This window comes from Bombina bombina, chromosome 1, assembly GCF_027579735.1.
Source record: "Bombina bombina isolate aBomBom1 chromosome 1, aBomBom1.pri, whole genome shotgun sequence".
NCBI classification, from domain to species: domain Eukaryota; kingdom Metazoa; phylum Chordata; class Amphibia; order Anura; family Bombinatoridae; genus Bombina; species Bombina bombina.
Window position 1 is genome coordinate 1432803722 of NC_069499.1, and position 20694 is coordinate 1432824415.

A 20694-nucleotide genomic window follows, 5' to 3' on the forward strand; every position below is an offset into this window, starting at 1 on the left:
CTAAAATGCAATCATGATATAGTGATTAAAGAATCAGACAAAGGTGGGAATGTAGTGGTCATGGACCGTGGGTATTACATCTCAGAAGCCCTAAGACAATTAAATGACCCAGAAATCTATACCAAATTAACCTTTAATCCCACACAAAAATTTAGAGCTAAATTGGAAGATATTTTGCAACTAGGCAAACAAGCAGGTGCATTCAAGGAAACTTATTTTGACACTTTACTCCCGCCTACTCCACTCACGCCCATTTTCTATTTTGTTCCTAAACTACATAAGGACAACCTAAATCCCCCCGGTAGACCCATCATATCGGGGGTGGGCTCCCTTCTCGAACCATTATCTGAATTGGTTGATTGTTATCTACAACCATTAGTGGGGACACTAATGAGTTACATCAGAGACTCAACCCAGGTATTAAATAAAGTAAATCAAATTAAGTGGCAGGAATCCTATAGGTTTCTTACAATTGATGTTACATCTTTGTACACTTCCATTCCACACCACCTAGGTCTGACGGCAGTATCTTATTTTCTGAATAATTTTTCTAACTATAGCAAAGATATTATTTATTTTTTACTTACAGCTATAGAATTTTTGTTACAACATAATTTTTTCATCTTTGAGGGGGACTGCTATCTCCAGAGGCGTGGCACTGCCATGGGGGCAAAATTTGCCCCCTCCTATGCCAACCTGTTCATGGGTTGGTGGGAGGCGTGCCACGTCTATGGAGATGGCAATCCTCTAAAGGAACATTTTGTATACTATGGAAGGTACATTGATGACTTGTTGGTGGTGTGGAATGGAGATGAAACATCCATACAAAATTTCATCAGGAATATCAATTCCAATGATATGAATTTAAAATTCACAGCAGAGTATAACAGGACCACCATTAAATTCTTGGATTTGGAGTTGGTGGTGGATCCAGAAGCAAATATAATAAATACTACAGTATATAGGAAACCCACAGGTGGCAACACAATTTTAAATTATAAATCGTGTCACCCTAGACATGTCAAGAAGGCAATTCCAAAAGGTCAGTTCCTGAGAACCAGACGAATATGTTCAAATGAACAAAACTATGATACTCAATGCAAAATCTTGGAAAATAGATTAATAGAAAGAGGGTATCCAGAGCCACTATTAAAAAGAACAAAAGAGGAGGTAGATCGAATACCTAGGGAAAATCTCTTAAAATACAAAAACCAGCACGGAGACAAATACAAAAAGGGAAAAATTACAAAAAATAAAATTGTCTTTAGCACCCCCTACAGTCTGGAGTTCAATAAAATTTGCAACATTATAAAGGAGAGTTTACCCATCTTAGCTGTAGACTCAGGTTTAGAAGAGATCACAAGAGAAGGCTGCAAATTTGTATCAAGAAAGGGTCTCACCATTGGGAATATGGTAGCCCCATCTGATTTACCCTTTGTACATAAAAAAACATGGTTACCTAATAGATTAGGGTTCTTCAAATGCAAAGCACAGAGATGTAAAACATGTGACTACATAAAAGAGGGAACCAAATTTAAGTCTACAGTAACAGGCCGTGAATATGACATTAAATTTAGTCTAAATTGTAAATCAACACATGTCATATATCTCCTGACCTGTAGGGGGTGCCAGATCCAATACGTTGGTAGAACGAAACGTTGTGTCAAAGATAGGGCTCTAGAACATATACGAGACATTGAGGACCCAGACAGGGATACACCGGTCTCAAGACATTTTAAAAATATGCATCAGGGGGATGCCTCATTGCTTTGTATACAGGCAATTGATTATGTGAAGAAACATAAAAGAGGGGGTAACAGGGAATATAGACTCAATTTCAAGGAAGCAAAGTGGATTTTTGAGTTAAAAACCAGTCACCCTAATGGTATTAATAAGGAGAGCGATGTTAATTTATTTATTTAATAAATCCAAGTAAGAATTCATCAATCAGGTATATTTGTAGAAAATATTAAGAGCTCTTTAACCTTATACAGCCTTAAAACATCCAATATTTACCCATATAGAGTTTTTCTTAGTCTTTCCAGTGTTAACTATTTATATGTATATGATCTTAGTATCTGACTTTGTTTCTCATCTGACTCTGTGTACCATCAATCAAACTAGAAGGGAAAGGGTTAAATGCAAATTTGATTTTAATTGAGACAGGCCTCTTTAAATAGAGGCAAATTGTACAGCTGACAGACAGCAGTGAACAAGCGTGTAGACACACGCGAAACATGTCTGCAGTCAGTCAAGCTGTAGCCTTTTCTCCTGTTTAATGGAGCCTTGTCTCCTACTTTGTTTTTATCCACTCCAATAAAGATCCTGTTTTTAGTATACTGACCGGTGTGTGTTTTCCCTTCATGGATGTCCCTGAACCGAGAGGTTGGTGAAGATTTGTGAAAGTATCCTTTCTGTTAGCCAGGCTCCTTTGTTTGTTTAGTTAGGGTAGCGGTTAGGTCCGTGGGAGGTGTAGGTGGAGGGGTATAAATAAAGAACGAGAGGAAGTAGTGGCCCCTTCATTTCCGGACCAGCAGGTGAGAAGCTCCCGCCCTCCCTCCCTGATATAACGGCAGTGGTGTGAGCATTTGGCGGTGTGCTTGCTGTTTGAGAAGGTGGAAGTCAAATGTGGTACCTCCTGTGGGCTGGAGAGGTTGACAAGATGTTTACTTGTTTGGGTTTTAAGATTTACTGAGCTCCTATGGAGCAAGCACTAATACGGCTTGTCTTAGTCAATGACTTGTCAAGTGGTTTATATGTTATTTATTTGTTTACAAATTGGCTGCGGCCTTATAACCCCAGTTACAGTGTGTGTTTTAATTTATTGGGTTGGGAACATAGTGCCTAAGTAGGGGGTCAATATATAGGACAAAATCAAAACAGGAACCAGCAGTATAACCAGAGGAGCTGACACATCCATGGGCCACTGCCAAGCCCACTATCAAATCATAAGAGCAGCACAGAGGTGTCAGGTTAAAAATCCCTTTATTTTAGAACATGGGGATCAAAAAGAACACAACGTTCCCTTAATCATGTGTCAATATATAGGAATCAGAAATTTTATGTTTTCCGGAATTTAATATTTGCCAATATCACCACAGAGAATAATAAACACATAAAACACAGCTATATAGTCAATTGATATTAATAATTACATGCAATTAATATGCTTCTTATATTAAAAAAAAGGTAAATAAACTCTTTTCTGCTTGATGATGGAAGTAATATTTATGGTACCATCTTTTTATTTTTAATAACCATTTCATGCACAGTTTATCTGTCTCGTTTTACTGCAGCATACTTCAGTATGATGCACTTTACCCTTCTTAGATTCTTGCACCTGGGCCCTGTGGTTTCTAGTTACGCCTCTGGCCATGTTTACAATAGTGAAAAAAATAATGAAGGCCAGTCCTTGGAGTACCCCTTGCCAATACCCCAAGTACCCCCAGGGGTACACTTACACAGGTTGAGAAACTAGGATATAGAGAACACTGAGGGAGTAGAACTACTGATAAGCACTTCTTTAAATACTGACACATGTACGGTACACATCTGTAAATAGTAATACACATACTTCTGTAAATACTGGCACATGTACACTTCTGTAAATACTGACACATGTACACGTCTGTAAATACTGACACATGTACGCGTCTGTAAATACTGACACATGTACGCTTCTGTAAATACTGACACATATACACTTCTGTAAATACTGACACGTACTCTGCTATAAATAGTGATACACACACCTCTGTAAATACTGAGACATGTACACATCTGTAAATACTGAGACATGTACACGTCTGTAAATACTGACACATGTACACGTCTGTAAATACTGACACATGTACACTTCTGTAAATACTGACACATGTACACGTCTGTAAATACTGACACATGTACGCGTCTGTAAATACTGACACATGTACGCTTCTGTAAATACTGACACATATACACTTCTGTAAATACTGACACGTACTCTGCTATAAATAGTGATACACACACCTCTGTAAATACTGACACATGTACTCTGCTGTAAATAGTGACACATGTACTCTGCTGTAAATAGTGACACATGTACGCTTCTTTAAATACTGACACATGTACGCTTCTGTAAATACTGACACATGTACTCTGCTGTAAATAGTGATACACGCACTTCTGTATATACTGACACATGTACTCTGCTGTAAATAGTGACACATGTACGCTTCTGTAAATACTGACACATGTACGCTTCTGTAAATACTGACACATGTACACATCTGTAAATACTGACACATGTACGCTTCTGTAAGTACTGACACATGTACACATCTGTAAGTACTGACACATGTACGCTTCTGTAAATACTGACACATGTACACATCTGTAAATACTGACACATGTACGCTTCTGTATATACTGACACATGTACACTTCTGTAAGTACTGACACATGTACACATCTGTAAGTACTGACACATGTACGCTTCTGTAAATACTGACACATGTACACATCTGTAAATACTGAGACATGTACACGTCTGTAAATACTGACACATGTACACGTCTGTAAATACTGACACATGTACACTTCTGTAAATACTGACACATGTACACGTCTGTAAATACTGACACATGTACACGTCTGTAAATACTGACACATGTACACGTCTGTAAATACTGACACATGTACGCTTCTGTAAATACTGACACATATACACTTCTGTAAATACTGACACGACCCACGTACTCTGCTATAAATAGTGATACACACACCTCTGTAAATAGTGACACATGTACTCTGCTGTAAATAGTGACACATGTACTCTGCTGTAAATAGTGACACATGTAAGCTTCTGTAAATACTGACACATGTACTCTGCTGTAAATAGTGATACACGCACTTCTGTATATACTGACACATGTACTCTGCTGTAAATAGTGACACATGTACGCTTCTGTAAATACTGACACATGTACGCTTCTGTAAATACTGACACATATACTCTGCTGTAAATAGTGATACACACACTTCTGTATATACTGACACATGTACTCTTCTGTAAATAGTGACCCCACATAGTCAAGTTGCCATTGTAACAAACCCCCCCACAAAAACACCTCACACCATCTTTGGGATTGAAAGGCCGCAGCTCCTTTATTAACATAACTTATAACATAAATAACATTAAATAACATTAGATAACATTAACTCTTTAAACACCAACACAGTGCTTGCCCCCATTCCACGTTCCACAAGCCCCGCCCTACCCAAGGGAGGGGCTACCACCATCAAACCAACCCCCTGCTGTTGAAACAGGAAGTCCCATCACATCATAACAGGCGTAAGCCTCTACCACCCAGGGCAAGCACCCCGCCACAGCTGCGACAGTTTTGAAGCCTATCACCAGGGAGGGAGGGCGGGAATTTGCCCACCGTGCTGCTCCTGCTATCAGTGCTTGTTATTTTTCAAATGCTTGTTGCTACTTCCTGTCAGCACCTTATCAACCCTTTGCTTAGCCCACCCCCTTGTCCTTTCTCTCACCCCATGCCCTGCTTCCTAGTGGGGTCACATAACCCTCTCTTCAATTTCTTTCTACAGGGTTATTCCTTGACCCCACATAGTCAAGTTGCCATTGTAACAAACCCCCCCACAAAAACACCTCACACCATCTTTGGGATTGAAAGGCCGCAGCTCCTTTATTAACATAACTTATAACATAAATAACATTAAATAACATTAGATAACATTAACTCTTTAAACACCAACACAGTGCTTGCCCCCATTCCACGTTCCACAAGCCCCGCCCTACCCAAGGGAGGGGCTACCACCATCAAACCAACCCCCTGCTGTTGAAACAGGAAGTCCCATCACATCATAACAGGCGTAAGCCTCTACCACCCAGGGCAAGCACCCCGCCACCCCTCACCCCTTAGGTGAGGACCGCCACCCAGAGCCAAGGCCTTCTCAATCCCTTCTCTCAACGTGAAATTAAAAAGGTGTAAACCCACCTCGTTAAGGTGGACCCCGTCTTTGAGATAGAAGCACCTTCCCGATTCCCCTTCAAATTCAACATGCCTCAATCCAACTCCTCCCACCTTTCTTACGTAACTGCTCACCATCCTGTTGATCTTCCGTCTGGAAGCCTCCAACCTCCCAGCATCCCATGCTGACCTCCACACTACCCGGCTCTCTATCTCTGACCAGACAATAACTAAGCCCGGGAAGAGTTGCCGCAGTCTCTCCATCCCTCTCTTAATATCCTCCACCAAGTCCTTTTGAGGCATGAAGCCCAGGTCATTTCCTCCCACATGAAGCACCAAAATCTGAGGGGGTGCAAACAATCTGGCATACACAACAACTTTCCCGACTACCTGCCCCCACTTCATGCCCTGGACCCCAAACCATTTTACTTCAACTTTATCCCTAGATAGTCCCAGCTGGCCTCCATCCTCCTTGACTGCGGCAGCCTTCCTGGCCCAGTAAATGTACGAATGCCCGATCACCCAACACCTCACTGGACCTGTTAAAACAAAATATAGCCGTATCAGCTGCCGCCCCTTCCACTTACACCCTCATCCCCAACCTAACGTACCCCCGATACCTGTCCGACCTCCACCTCCCTATCCTCTTAATCACAGACACATCTAAACCCAAGCCAGCCGCCTCCGTTGCCGCCCCAATCCTGAAGGAATGTGACCCGAACTCCATTTCCCCCAACCCCACTCTCCCCAAGGCCTTTCTGAATACCGCCATAAACTGGAACCTGGACAAAGCAGACCCATCCTCATGCACCAACAGTGGACCCACCCCCCTGGGGCAAAGACTGAGGTACTGCTGAACTACGGCCACTGGGCAACATACTCCCCCCACTTCCCTCAGCTTGATCAAGACCCCTTTCCCCAACTGGTCCATCTTGGACCTTCTCAACCAAATCTCCACTACTCCTTCCCCCAGTGTCACCTCATCTCTGTGCAAACCTCCCTCGTCCCTCCTGTTCTGTCCCACCAACTCCGAAATCCTGAATGCTCCAAAAAATGCCAAAGTAAATGCAGTCTTAAACAGGACCTCCTCAAAATTCGACAAACATACCTCCTTTAAACATTCCACCACCTTCACCAAAACTACAAACGATACCGGCCGTCTGCCGTCTGGCCTCCTTCTACCCCGGCACAACCCCCTCACTGCCATCCTCACCACAAAGACCTTCGTTAAGTCCCCCATCTCCAACAGCTGGAACCAGAAAGCCAATGCCGCCATCCTTTTCTTTATCTCTGAGGAGGATAGCCTCTCCTCACCCCACTGCCTTACCCATGCAAGCAACACCCCCAACTGGGCATCGCCACTTTCCAGTAGGTGCCTCCCCCTCTCCAGACTGCACCGTTTTTTCCACACCTGGACGTAGGCCCTCCACGTCGACTCTGCCAGCGAACCCCGGACCAGCTCCATCAGCCCGCGTCCCCCAGATTCCACAAGTCCTCCGGGCAGGATGTTCCCTCCACGTCCGCCTCTGGCGCTGCCGCACGGAACCGGTCCCACTGGAAACGGGACAAAGAATCAGCTATCACATTCAGCTTCCCCGGGACATGTACAGCCCTGAAAGATACGTTATTGTGCAGGCACTCCAACACAAATACTCTCAACAACCTAACCACCGGCTGGGAGTTAGCCGTCAGCCTGTTTATAGCCAAAACCACCCCTAGGTTGTCCGAATGGAAGGTAACCCTCTTGTCCCTCAAAGTACTGGACCACACCCGGAGCGCTACCACTAACGGGAAGAACTCCAAGAATGTGAGATTCTTCGTTAGGCCCGCCTCTTTCCAACTGTCCGGCCAGGCCTCCGCACACCACCGTCCTTGCAAATAGGCCCCGAAACCCTGCGCTCCCGAAGCATCCGTGTATAAGCTCAGGTTGTCATCAGACCAACCGACTTCCTGCATAATCAACCTCCCATTGAACTCCTCCAAGAATGTGAGCCACACCCTCAAGTCATCCTTCAGCTCCCTCGTGACCCTGATATGATGTCTAGGCTCCGAGACCCCAGCCGTCGCCAGCGACAGCCGGCGACAAAAAGCTCTACCTATCGGGATAATCCGACAGGCGAAGTTGAGCTTCCCCAATAATGACTGCATCTGCCGCAATGTGAATTTTTTAGATGCCAAGACCTCGCCCACCACCGCTTTGAGGTCGACCAGCTTGTCCACCGGGAGCCGACACTCCATACGGATCGTATCCAGCTGTATCCCCAAAAAACTCAGGGAAGACACCGGACCCTCCGATTTTTCGCTCGCCACCGGGATCCCAAAGTCCCTAGTCACTTCCCCGAAGACCTCGACCAGCCCCTCGCAGTCCCCTGAATCCGCCGCTCCCACGAATAAGAAGTCATCAAGGTAATGGACCACGAAGACTTCCCCGCTCTTTGCCTTACCACCCAGTCCACGAAAGAACTGAATTTCTCGAAATACGAGCAAGATATAGAACAGCCCATGGGGAGGCATAGATCCATGAAAAACGAGCCCTCGAACCAACAACCCAACAAGTGATGGCATTTTGGGTGAACCGGCAGCAGCCGAAATGCGGATTCGACGTCTGCTTTTGCCAGCAACGCCCCGGGTCCCGCCCTACGGACCAAAGATACTGCCCTATCGAAAGACGCATAGTTCACCGAAACCAACTCAGGATCTATGCCATCGTTCACTGACAGCCCTTTTGGGTGAGAGAGATGATGGATCATGCGAAACTGCCCCACCCCTTTTTTGGGTACCACCCCAAGCGGAGAAATCCGCAACCCCTGCAGCGGGGGCCCATTGAAGGGCCCCGCCATCCTGCCCAGTGCCACCTCCTTGCCCAATTTTTCTCTCACCACTGCCGGGAACTCCTTGGCTGACTTTAGATTACCCCCAAATGCTCCCACCTCCTGGTCTTTAAATGGAATAACGAAACCCGAACTGAACCCTGTCAACAATAACTCGGCGTCCGCCGCGAACCTCCGCCTATTGGCGTATTCCTTTAGCCATGGCACCATCTTTTCGACCCTCACTGGGGTCCGCGCTCGCACTACCCACCTCCCCGGGTTTTCCTCCCTGCCTCGCTTTCTTGAAGCACTTGGCAAGAGAGTGAATTCCCCCGCATCCCGAGCATTCATGCTTGTACTTGCATGATGCCCCGAATTTGCATTGCCCCTTCCGTATTGCTGCTGTTGTGTTTCCGCTCCCGCCCCCGCTCCCCGGTCCCTGCCCGCCTGCCCGAAAGGACTGACCCCCTCTCAGGGGCGTCATGATCTCTAACCAGATGCCCATGTCCCTATCGTCCCACCGCATCTCAGCCCTAACCGCCATTCACTGCCGGAACCTCTCGTCGTACCGCCACCACGCTGTTCCCCCGTATGTCCCATACGCATTCCCGATCTCATCATAGTAACAGAAAAGGGACGACCCCTGTTCTGGGAATTTCTCGCACACCACGCTCGCCATGATGCGAAATGCCCTGGACCAATTCCCAAATGTCTTCGGCAACTTCCTCCATCGCTTCTTCCTCTCCTCGTCTTCCTTCTTACCTTTCTCCTTATCGTCCTCCTTCACCTCCAGTACCTGATCCAAGGGGAGCAGCGAGAAAATTTCCAGAAATTCCCGTTTCCAGATCTTCTCCCTCAGCTCGCTGGTGAGGTGTATTCCCAGAGGCCCCACCGAACATAGGCACTGTCTCCTTAATGCATCTTCTGGGACCCTCAGCGTCTCTCCAGTCCCCCCACCGACTGCAGCCCCCGTACCAGGTGCTGCCTGGGCCCCTCCGCTCTGCGCTTCACCTGCCGGTTGCGCCCATGCCGCCGCCGGCGAACCCCTTTCCTTCTCCAAGGTAGCAATCAAGCCCTTCAACCCTGTCAGTATCAACTCACGCTCCCCAGACAAACCCTCATTCATCCTAGGGAGCAGCGCAGCAGCCTCACCTGCCGACTGCACCGCTGTTGCCGGTCCTAGTCTTCTCCTCTCCTCAGAGACTCCCGTCTCTGGCATGTTGCGTCCATCCGGACTGGAGCCCCTAGGCCTCCCGGCCGTCCCCGCTCCGTCTACCTCCAGTATGCGTCTCGCCGCCCCTCTCCTGACAGGGGACCTCCCCCTGCCGCCTCTGCTCCTGTCTCTGGACCTCTCCAACCTGGCCCAGGTGGGCGACGACGCCTCCCTTCCTCTGCTCCTCCTGCGCCTTGGCGACCGTGACCTTCTGAGCCCCCTATCTGTGTCCTGCCTCCTCAGGGGAGTGGGATCCCTCCCCGTATCACGTCCTGGTCTTGCCGTCTGTAAAGAGATCAAACCCGTCACATCATCCCCCCTTTCTGGCCTCCCCTCACCACTTCCTGGCCTGACCCCTCCCCGTGGTGGGGACAACAACCTCAATAGCTGCGCCAGTGTATCCATCCCCCCTACCTGGCCAGCCGTCGCCGTTCCTGCTGATGTGCCCTCCAACGGATCCTCCTCTTCCTCGAAGTCACCGCTGGCGTCCAGCTCAAGCGGTGGCTCCGTCCACAGCTCCATATCATCGATCTCCCTTGTGGCATTGCCCGCCACCTCTCCCCGGGCCGTAGCGGCCCTTCCCTCTGTAAAACAAATCATAACATCAACATCATTCCCTTCACACCTCCAGCATCCTATCCCCCTCCCCCCCCCCCTAAACCCCTTCGATTCCCCCCCTTCACCCTTGTGCCAACTCATTCACCCCCCTTTTTTTTTTTTTTTTTTATATCCACACCCCCTCCCTGCCACATAGGTACCCCCTACCCAACACTGCACCCCTTAACAGACTCCCTGTCCTCATCCCTCCCCCCTCCCAACTATCCCTGCCTCAGATCTCCCCCTACTCCCCCCCCCCACTCACTGTTTCTCCTACCGGCCCTCATCCCTTACCTCCTTGCTAGTACATCCATTAGTTAAGGGTATCACCCCCTGGCTCTCACCTCTCCCCTCAATAATTACCTGTGGGCTCCAGGCACCCCGCTCCCAGAACTCATCTCTCCTTCCCATTCGCCTCACTTCCTATGGCCTCTGAACCTGTCCCCACCTGCTAATCCCCACCTACACCTTATGCCTTCCTGCCTGCTGCATTGGACCCCCCCCCTCTCAAATTCCCTTGCCGCCTCCAACTATTTGACCGACCAACCCCCCCTCTGGATGCCGCCCCTTGTGGCCCTTAGCCTGCTTGGTCAGCCCCTGGCCCGGCAATGCCTTCTTTGTGTCCCATATTGCCTACGGGCACCCCCCTCTGAAGCCGGGCCCCCCCCGGCCCCCCCGGTGTAGGCTTAAGCCCCCGGATCCTCCCCCCCCCCCTTCCCGCTCTCACCTGCTCCCTCCGACTGCGCCCGGTGACCTCCGCTGCTCACTCCTCTGGTCCCAAGGCCCGGTTGCGACCGCCGGGTTGTGACGTCATCCGGTCACGCTGCTGTAGGCCGCAAGCCTGTACCCGGCCTGGCCGTCGCCTCATCCGGCCGCGTTGCTGTAGGCCGCAAGCCTGTACCCGGCCTGGCCGTCGCCTCCGGTCCCGCTGTGGCCCGCTCTCCATCCTGCAGGTCCCCGGATCTCCTGCCGCTCCTCCGCAACTGAGGCCCCGACTGCGCCTGCCGGGCCGTCTCCGCTCCCGCATCTGCCGCACTAGGCCGCGAGCCTGCCCTGGGCCTGGCCGTCCTCACCGGTCCCGCCTCTTGCCGGACCACTTCTGGCGTCCTCCCTGAGGCCCCACCGGCTCCTCTGCCCGACCTCCTTCTTACCGCCTCAGGGCTCAAACGCTCAGGCGGTCTGGATCTCCTTGTGGGCCTCTCACTCCTCCTGGGCCCAGCTACGCTAGGACTTGGCCTCCCTGCTGCTTTCTCTGCTGCACCCAGGTGCTCCTGAATCCAGCCTGCTCCCTTCTCTCTGGCCACCTTCATGAGCTCAGCAAGTAAAGCTTCCATGACAGGTAAGCAAAGACTGCAGTCCTAATTTGCCCACCGTGCTGCTCCTGCTATCAGTGCTTGTTATTTTTCAAATGCTTGTTGCTACTTCCTGTCAGCACCTTATCAACCCTTTGCTTAGCCCACCCCCTTGTCCTTTCTCTCACCCCATGCCCTGCTTCCTAGTGGGGTCACATAACCCTCTCTTCAATTTCTTTCTACAGGCTTATTCCTTGACACATGTACACTTCTGTAAATACTGACACATGTACTCTTCTGTAAATAGTGACACATGTACACTTCTGTAAATACTGACACATGTACTCTTCTGTAAATAGTGACACATGTACACTTCTGTAAATACTGACACATGTACTCTTCTGTAAATAGTGACACATGTGCACATCTGTAAATACTGAGACATGTACACTTCTGTAAATACTGACACATGTACACATCTGTAAATACTGACACATGTACGCTTCTGTATATACTGACACATGTACACTTCTGTAAGTACTGACACATGTACACATCTGTAAATACTGACACATGTACGCTTCTGTAAATACTGACACATGTACACATCTGTAAATACTGAGACATGTACACGTCTGTAAATACTGACACATGTACACGTCTGTAAATACTGACACATGTACCTTGCTGTAAACAGTGACACATGTACACATCTGTAAATACTGACACATGTACTCTGCTGTAAATACTGACACATGTACTCTGCTGTAAATAGTGATACACACACATCTGTAAATACTGACACATGTACCCTGCTGTAAATAGTGATACACACACTTCTGTAAATACTGACACATGTACTCTGCTGTAAATAGTGACACATGCACTCTGCTGTAAATACTGACACATGTACACGTCTGTAAATACTGACACATGTACTCTGCTGTAAATACTGACACGTACTCTGCTGTAAATAGTGATACACACTTCTGTAAATACTGACACATGTACCCTGCTGTAAATAGTGATACACATACCCTTCTGTAAATACTGACACATGTACCCTGCTGTAAATAGTGATACACATACCCTTCTGTAAATACTGACACATGTACTCTGCTGTAAATAGTGATACACATACCCTTCTGTAAATACTGACACATGTACTCTGCTGTAAATAGTGATACACATACCCTTCTGTAAATACTGACACATGTACTCTGCTGTAAATAGTGATACACATACCCTTCTGTAAATACTGACACATGTACTCTGCTGTAAATAGTGATACACATACCCTTCTGTAAATACTGACACATGTACCCTGCTGTAAATAGTGATACACATACCCTTCTGTAAATACTGACACATGTACTCTGCTGTAAATAGTGATACACATACCCTTCTGTAAATACTGACACATGTACCCTGCTGTAAATAGTGATACACATACCCTTCTGTAAATAGTGACACATGTACTCTGCTGTAAATAGTGACACATGTACCCTGCTGTAAATAGTGATACACATACCCTTCTGTAAATACTGACACATGTACTCTGCTGTAAATAGTGACATGCTTCCACACTGTAAGTACTGACGCATCATGTACACTTCTGTAAATACTGACACATGTACACTTCTGTAAATACTGACACATGTACACTTCTGTAAATACTGACACATGTACACTTCTGTAAATACTGACATGTTTCCAAACTGTAAATACTGACACATGTACACTTCTGTAAATCATACCCCCCCAACTGTCCCGATTTTCGTGGGACAGTCCAGATTTTAGGGGTCTGTCCCGGGTTGCTAGCCATCTGTCCCGCATTGCCCCATGCATTTAAAAAAAAAAAAAAAAATTCTTAATTGGGCACATACTCAGAAGCAGCTGGCTTTTCTCTCCCAGTGTTTATATACCTGTTAGATTCCTTGTGGAAAAGTAATTGTGTGTGGGTTAAGCAGGAGTAGGAAGTCTGTATACCCTCTGACCTCAGGTAATGATGAACTCTAACCCCTGGTAGTGATGACGTCTACCCCTGGTGATAATACTAGCATGCCTTCGGTTTTATACGATCAGCAGTGCTAACACCAGGGTAACGAACAGTGGCAGCCTCAGACTGCCAGCTAATGTGCTTGTCAACCCCAGGACCCCATACAATGAGTTACAGATACCCATATATGATGTACTGTATGTGTCTATCTGTATCTATAAGTGTGTATGTGTATCTGTATGTATAAGGGTAAGCTATGTAGTGTGTGTATCTGCATGTATAAGTGTAAGCTGTGTAGTGTGTGTATCTGCATGTATAAGTGTATGCTGTGTAGTGTGTGTATCTGCATGTATAAGTGTAAGCTATGAAGTGTGTGTATCTGCATGTATAAGTGTATGTTATGTAGTGTGTGTGTATCTGCATGTATAAGTGTATGTTATGTAGTGTGTGTGTGTCTGTATGTATAAGTGTATGCTATGTAGTGTGTGTGTGTCAGTGACGTGCAGTCACAGGAGGCAGGTGAGGCAGTGCCTCCCCTGGCCAATCTATGTAATAACAGCCTTTAATTAGATTTTTTTTTTTTCATATATTTTTTTTTTAAATAAAATAAGGTGACCCCCCCTACCCCCCCACCCCTTCACCAAAATCAGGATTCTGTTTGTGTCAACACTGTAAATTTTAGTAATTATTATATAAATAAACCGTAATATACTTATTACATCAATACATTCATATTGCGCAAGACAAGGACAGCCGGCTGTCCTTGCATTGCGCAATATGAATGTATTGACTACTGTGGAAGTGTATGGGACGCTGAGAGACTGCCACCAGAGGAGAAAAGGTGCTAATGCAGTGCTCTTCAATGCGCCCCATACGCTTCCACAGGAGGCTAGCCTCCGTCCTGTCCGCCTCTCAGTCACACTAGTCTCCGCCAATCAGATTCAGAATTCAGAACTCGTCTGAATCTGACTGGGGCTGGCTGTCTCTGAGTGCCGGGCGGGAATGAAATAGATCCTTCCGCGTGCGGTCACGTGTCAGAGCAGCTCAACGCAGACTAGAGTCAGACGTGGTGGGTGTCAGTCGATCGATCGTCTGCTCTCTCTTACTGAACGACCGTTAACAGTCAGCACTCAGCAACCGTTACCGGAGCGTAGAAGACTACTTGTTATCTATAATATTTGCAGCATCTTTTTAGGTAGGTGTCCGTGGCGGTGGCGGGCCTCAGCCTGGCGGCAGTGTGAGACAGACTGACACAACAACAGTCAACTTAGTTAGTTAATACAAGTAAAGTACTATAACTACAGTGTAGTAGTTAGACTTTACTTGTAACTAACTAAGTTGACTGTTGTTGTGTTCATTCAATGTGATAGGATTGTGATGTGACAATGTGTTGATGACTTAAAAAAAACAGGCTACAGCCAGCTTTTATAGTGACTGAGCCTGCTGGGGCCCTGGGTGGCTGGGCCAATCTTTTATTTTAGGCGGCACTAAGTTGAACTGAAGTTAGATAACTTGAGTTGAACTTGATATACATTTATTACAACGAACTTGCAGCCTCGCTGCCAAAATAGTCAAGTCACTTCCCTTGACTATAGAGGCAGCGAGGCTGCAAGTTCGTTGTAATAAATTTATATCAAGTTCAACTCAAGTTATCTAACTTCAACTTAGTGCCGCCTAAAATAAAAGAAAAGATTGGCCCAGGGCCCCAGCAGGCTCAGTCACACGACAAGGAAGTTGGTTTCTTATTCAAGCTGTTTCTTATTCGTGAAATTCTGTTTCTTATTCATGGAAGACTTTTATTGGAAGTTTTTTAAAAATAAAAATAAGAAGTTGGAAGTTGGAACAATAAAATTGGAAGTTGGTTTCTTATTCAATTTTTTTGTCAGACTGCTTTAAATTTACTTTAAAATAAAAAAATAGGTTTTATTAAAATAATAATATGATTCATATAATGTAGTTACATAGAGGTGGAATCTCTTTATATAACAATTAGATATACAAACTTGAAAAAAGGGCATACGTTGGCACCACTACAAATATTACTATTTTGAATAAATAACATATATTTTCAAAGGGTTAATAACCATTGGGCCACTGATTTCACTATGAATTTATACAGGGTAGATCCCCCTCCATGTCATGCAATTGTTTTTAGCCTGGCCCAATGGTGTTTTTGGCACAGAAATTGATGCCAACACAGGCATAGGTGACATAATTCTCATTTTTGAATAAGTAACAGATATTTTCAAAGGGTTAATAACCATTGGGCCACTGATTTCACTATGAATTTATACAGGGTAGATCCCCCTCCATGTCATGCAATTGTTTTTAGCCTGGCCCAATGGTGTTTTTGGCACAGAAATTGATGCCAACCCTGGCATAGGTGAATATTGCTTGTTTTGAATAAGTAACAGATATTTTCAAAGGGTTAATAACCATTGGGCGACTGATTTCAATATAAATATATACAGGTTAGATCTCCCTCCATGACATGCAATTGATTTTAGCCTGGCCCAATGGTGTTTTGGGCACAGAAATTGATGCCAACACTGTCATAGGTGACATAATTCTCATTTTTGAATAAGTAACAGATATTTTCAAAGGGTTAATAACCATTGGGCCACTGATTTCACTATGAATATATACAGGGTAGATCCCCCTCCATGCCATGCAAATGTTTTTTTGCCTGGCCCAAAGGTGTTTTTGGCACAGAAATTGATGCCAACCCTGGCATAGATAACATAATTCTCATTTTTTTAATAAGTAACAGATACTTTCAAAGGGTTAATAACCATTGGGCCACTGATTTCACTATGAATATATATAGGGCAGATCCCCCTCCATGCCATACAGTTGTTTTTAGCCTGTCCCAATGGTGTTTTTGGCACATAAATTGATGCCAACATTTTTATATTTACTGAATAATGAAGGAAACTATAAGCATAATTTGCAGCATTGAAGTAAAAAGTATGTTTGAAACATATTTTAACCCCTTAAGGACCAAGGACGTACGCCACACGTCCTAAAAAAAAATACAGTTAATGCTCGCTTCCAGTTGCTTTCCGGTTATTGCAGTGATGCCTCGATATCGAGGCATCCTGCAATAACATTTTTTAGCAATCCGGTGCAGAGAGAGACACTCTGTGGCCCTCTCTGCACCGGACATCACCGGCAAGATCCGTTGGTGGGTGGGAGCCGGTTCGGGAGGCGGGTGGCGGCCATCGATGGCCCTGATGATGTGGAGGGGGGCGGGATCGTGGGCGGGGGTGATCAGGGGCACGCACGGACGCGCGCGCGTGCACGGGAGGGCGGGGGCGGGCGCGTGCACGGGGAGGGAGCGGGTGGGAGCCGCTACACTACAGAAAAATTATGTACTCAAAAGTTTTAAAAGTACTAACTATTGAAATTAAAATGCATTAGTTAGGGGGTGGGGGATTGGTCTGTGGGGAAGCTACACTACAGAAAAACAACATAAAAATAAAAAATAAACTATTTCTCTTGCAAACTGGGTACTGGCAGACAGCTGCCAGTACCCAAGATGGCCCCCAATAAGTCAGAGGGGGGGGTTAGAGAGCTGTTTTGGGGGGGATCAGGGAGGTTGGGGGCTAAGGGGGGATCCTACAAAGTAGCATATGTAAATATGCTAAAAATTTATTTTATTTTAAAAACTTTTATTTTAGTACTGGCAGACTTTCTGCCAGTACTTAAGATGGCGGGGACAATTGTGGTGTGGGGGAGGGAAGGGAGCTGTTTGGGAGGGATCAGGGGGTCTGATGTGTCAGGTGGGAGCCTGATCTCTACACTAAAGCTAAAATTAACCCTGCAAGCTCCCTACAAACTACCTAATTAACCCCTTCACTGCTAGCCATAATACACGTGTGATGCGCAGCAGCACTTAGCGGCCTTCTAATTACCAAAAAGCAACGCCAAAGTCATATATGTCTGCTATTTCTGAACAAAGGGGATCCCAGAGAAGCATTTACAACTATTTGTGCCATAATTGCACAAGCTGTTTGTAAATAATTTCAGTGAGAAACCTAAAATTGTGAAAAATTTAGCGTTTTTTTTTTTCATTTGATTGCATTTGGCGGTGAAATGGTGGCATGAAATATACCAAAATGGGCCTAGATCAATACTTGGGGTTGTCTACTACACTACACTGAAGCTAAAATTAACCCTAGAAGCTCCCTACATGCTCCCTTATTAACCCCTTCACTGCTGGGCATAATACACGTGTGGTGCGCAGTCGCATTTAGCAGCCTTCTAATTAGTAAAAAGCAAAACCAAAGCCATATATGTCTGCTATTTATGAACAAAGGGGATCCCAGAGAAGCATTTACAACCATTTATGCTATAATTGCATAAGTTGTTTGTAAATAATTTCAGTGAGAAACCTAAAGTTTGTGAAAAAAATTGTGAAAAAGGGAACAATTTTTTTTATTTGATCGCATTTGGCGGTGAAATGGTGGCATGAAATATACCAAAATGGGCCTAGATCAATACTTTGGGATGTCTTCTAAAAAAAAATATATACATGTCAATGGATATTTAGGGATTCCTGAAAGATATCAGTGTTCTAATGTAACTAGCGCTAATTTTGAAAAAAAAGTGGTTTGGAAATAGCAAAGTGCTACTTGTATTTATGGCCCTATAACTTGCAAAAAAAGCAAAGAACATGTAAACATTGGGTATTTCTAAACTCAGGACAAAATTTAGAAACGATTTAGCATGGGTGTTTTTTGGTGGTTGTAGATGTGTAACAGATTTTGGGGGTCAAAGTTAGAAAAAGTGTGTTTTTTTCCATTTTTTCCTCATATTTTATCATTTTTTTTATAGTAAATTATAAGATATGATGAAAATAATGGTATCTTTAGAAAGTCCATTTAATGGCGAGAAAAACTGTATATAATATGTGTGGGTACAGTAAATGAGTAAGGGGAAAATTACAGCTAAACACAAACACCACAGAAATGTAAAAATAGCCTTGGTCCCAAACGGACAGAAAATGGAAAAGTGCTGTGGTCATTAAGGGGTTAATGTGCCTGGATTTCTAGATCTCATAATCAGAGCAAGCATTTTGTTATCTGGCAAGAGTTTCTGTTACAATCCTTTAGACTAAAAACAGATGTTTACTAAGTTGACCAGTTTTCCAAGACACCATTGAAAGGGAGATGAAACCCATATGTTTTCTTTCATGATTTAGAAACAGCATGCAATTTTAAATAACTTTCCAATTTACATCTAATATCTGATTTTTTTTTCATTCTTTTGATATCCTTTGTTGAACAGCATATCTAAATATGCTCAGAAGCTACTGAGCATATTTAGATATGAATTTCAACAAAGGATATCTGGTTTTCTTCATTCTTTTGATATCCTTTGTTGAAAAACATATCTAAATATGCTCGGTGGCTACTGAGCATATTTAGATATGATTTTCAACAAAGGATATCTGGTTTTCTTCATTATTTTTATATCCTTTGTTGAAAAGCATATCTAAATATGCTCAGTAGCTTCTAAGCATATTTAGATATGCTTTTCAACAAAGGATATCAAAATAATGAAGAAAATCAGATATCCTTTGTTGAAAATCATATCTAAATATGCTCAGTAGATACTGAATGGTGGCTGCATATAGATATTGGCTCGCCCATATGCAATTGCTATTTCTTCAACAAAGGATATCTAAAGAATGAAGGCATATCCGATTCCTAGACACTTCCTCACCAGCCTCTGAAGTCACCGCACATCACTGGTGTGTGTGTATCTGTATGTATAAGTGTGTGTGTGTATCTGCCTGTATAAGTGTTTGATATGTAGTGTGTGTCTGCATGTGTAAGTGTATGCAATGTAGTGTGTATGTATCTGCATGTGTAAGTGTATGGTATGTAGTGTCTGTGTATGTGCATGTGTAAGTGTATGCAATGTAGTGTGTATGTATCTGCATGTGTAAGTGTATGGTATGTAGTGTCTGTGTATGTGCATGTGTAAGTGTATGCTATGTAGTGTGTTACTGTGCATTTTTGCTAACTTTAAAGGCCAGAAACTAGACTATTAATGAGTAAAGCAGAGAGCAGTTTAAAGAATTTATTATTAAATGTCCAATTAAGATAAAAATATTTAGCACTGTCTCACAAAGGTTAATTAAATACAGAGCTCACATAACTATACCAGTGGTTTGAGCTTGTGTTTGATTTGCTGCCTAAGAGTATTCAAATATATGACTTTATTTAGAATTTTATTTATATTACTTTGGTCTTATAATTTTTTTTAAGCCCCACTCTTGCCCTCCACATTTCACATTTTTGCCGTGGGAGGTATGGTAAATACTGACATGTTTCCACACTGTAAATACTGACAGATGTACACTTTTGTAAATACTGACGCGTGTACACTTCTGTAAATACTGACACATGTACACTTCTGTAAATACTGACACATGTACACATTTGTAAATACTGACACATGTACACTTCTGTAAATACTGACACATGCACACTTCTGTAAATACTGACATGTTTCCACACTGTAAATACTGACACGTACAGTTCTGTTAATACTGATGCGTGTACACTTCTGTAAATACTGACGCATGTACACTTCGTTAAATACTGACATGTGTACACTTCTGTCAATGATACACACACCCTTCTCCTTCTATAAATACTGACACATGTACCCTGATGTAAATAGTGATACACACACCTTCTGCTATATACTGACATGTGTCCTGCTGTAAATAGTGATGAACACACCTTCTGCTATATACTGACACATGTGCCCTACTGTAAATAGTGATATACACTTCTGT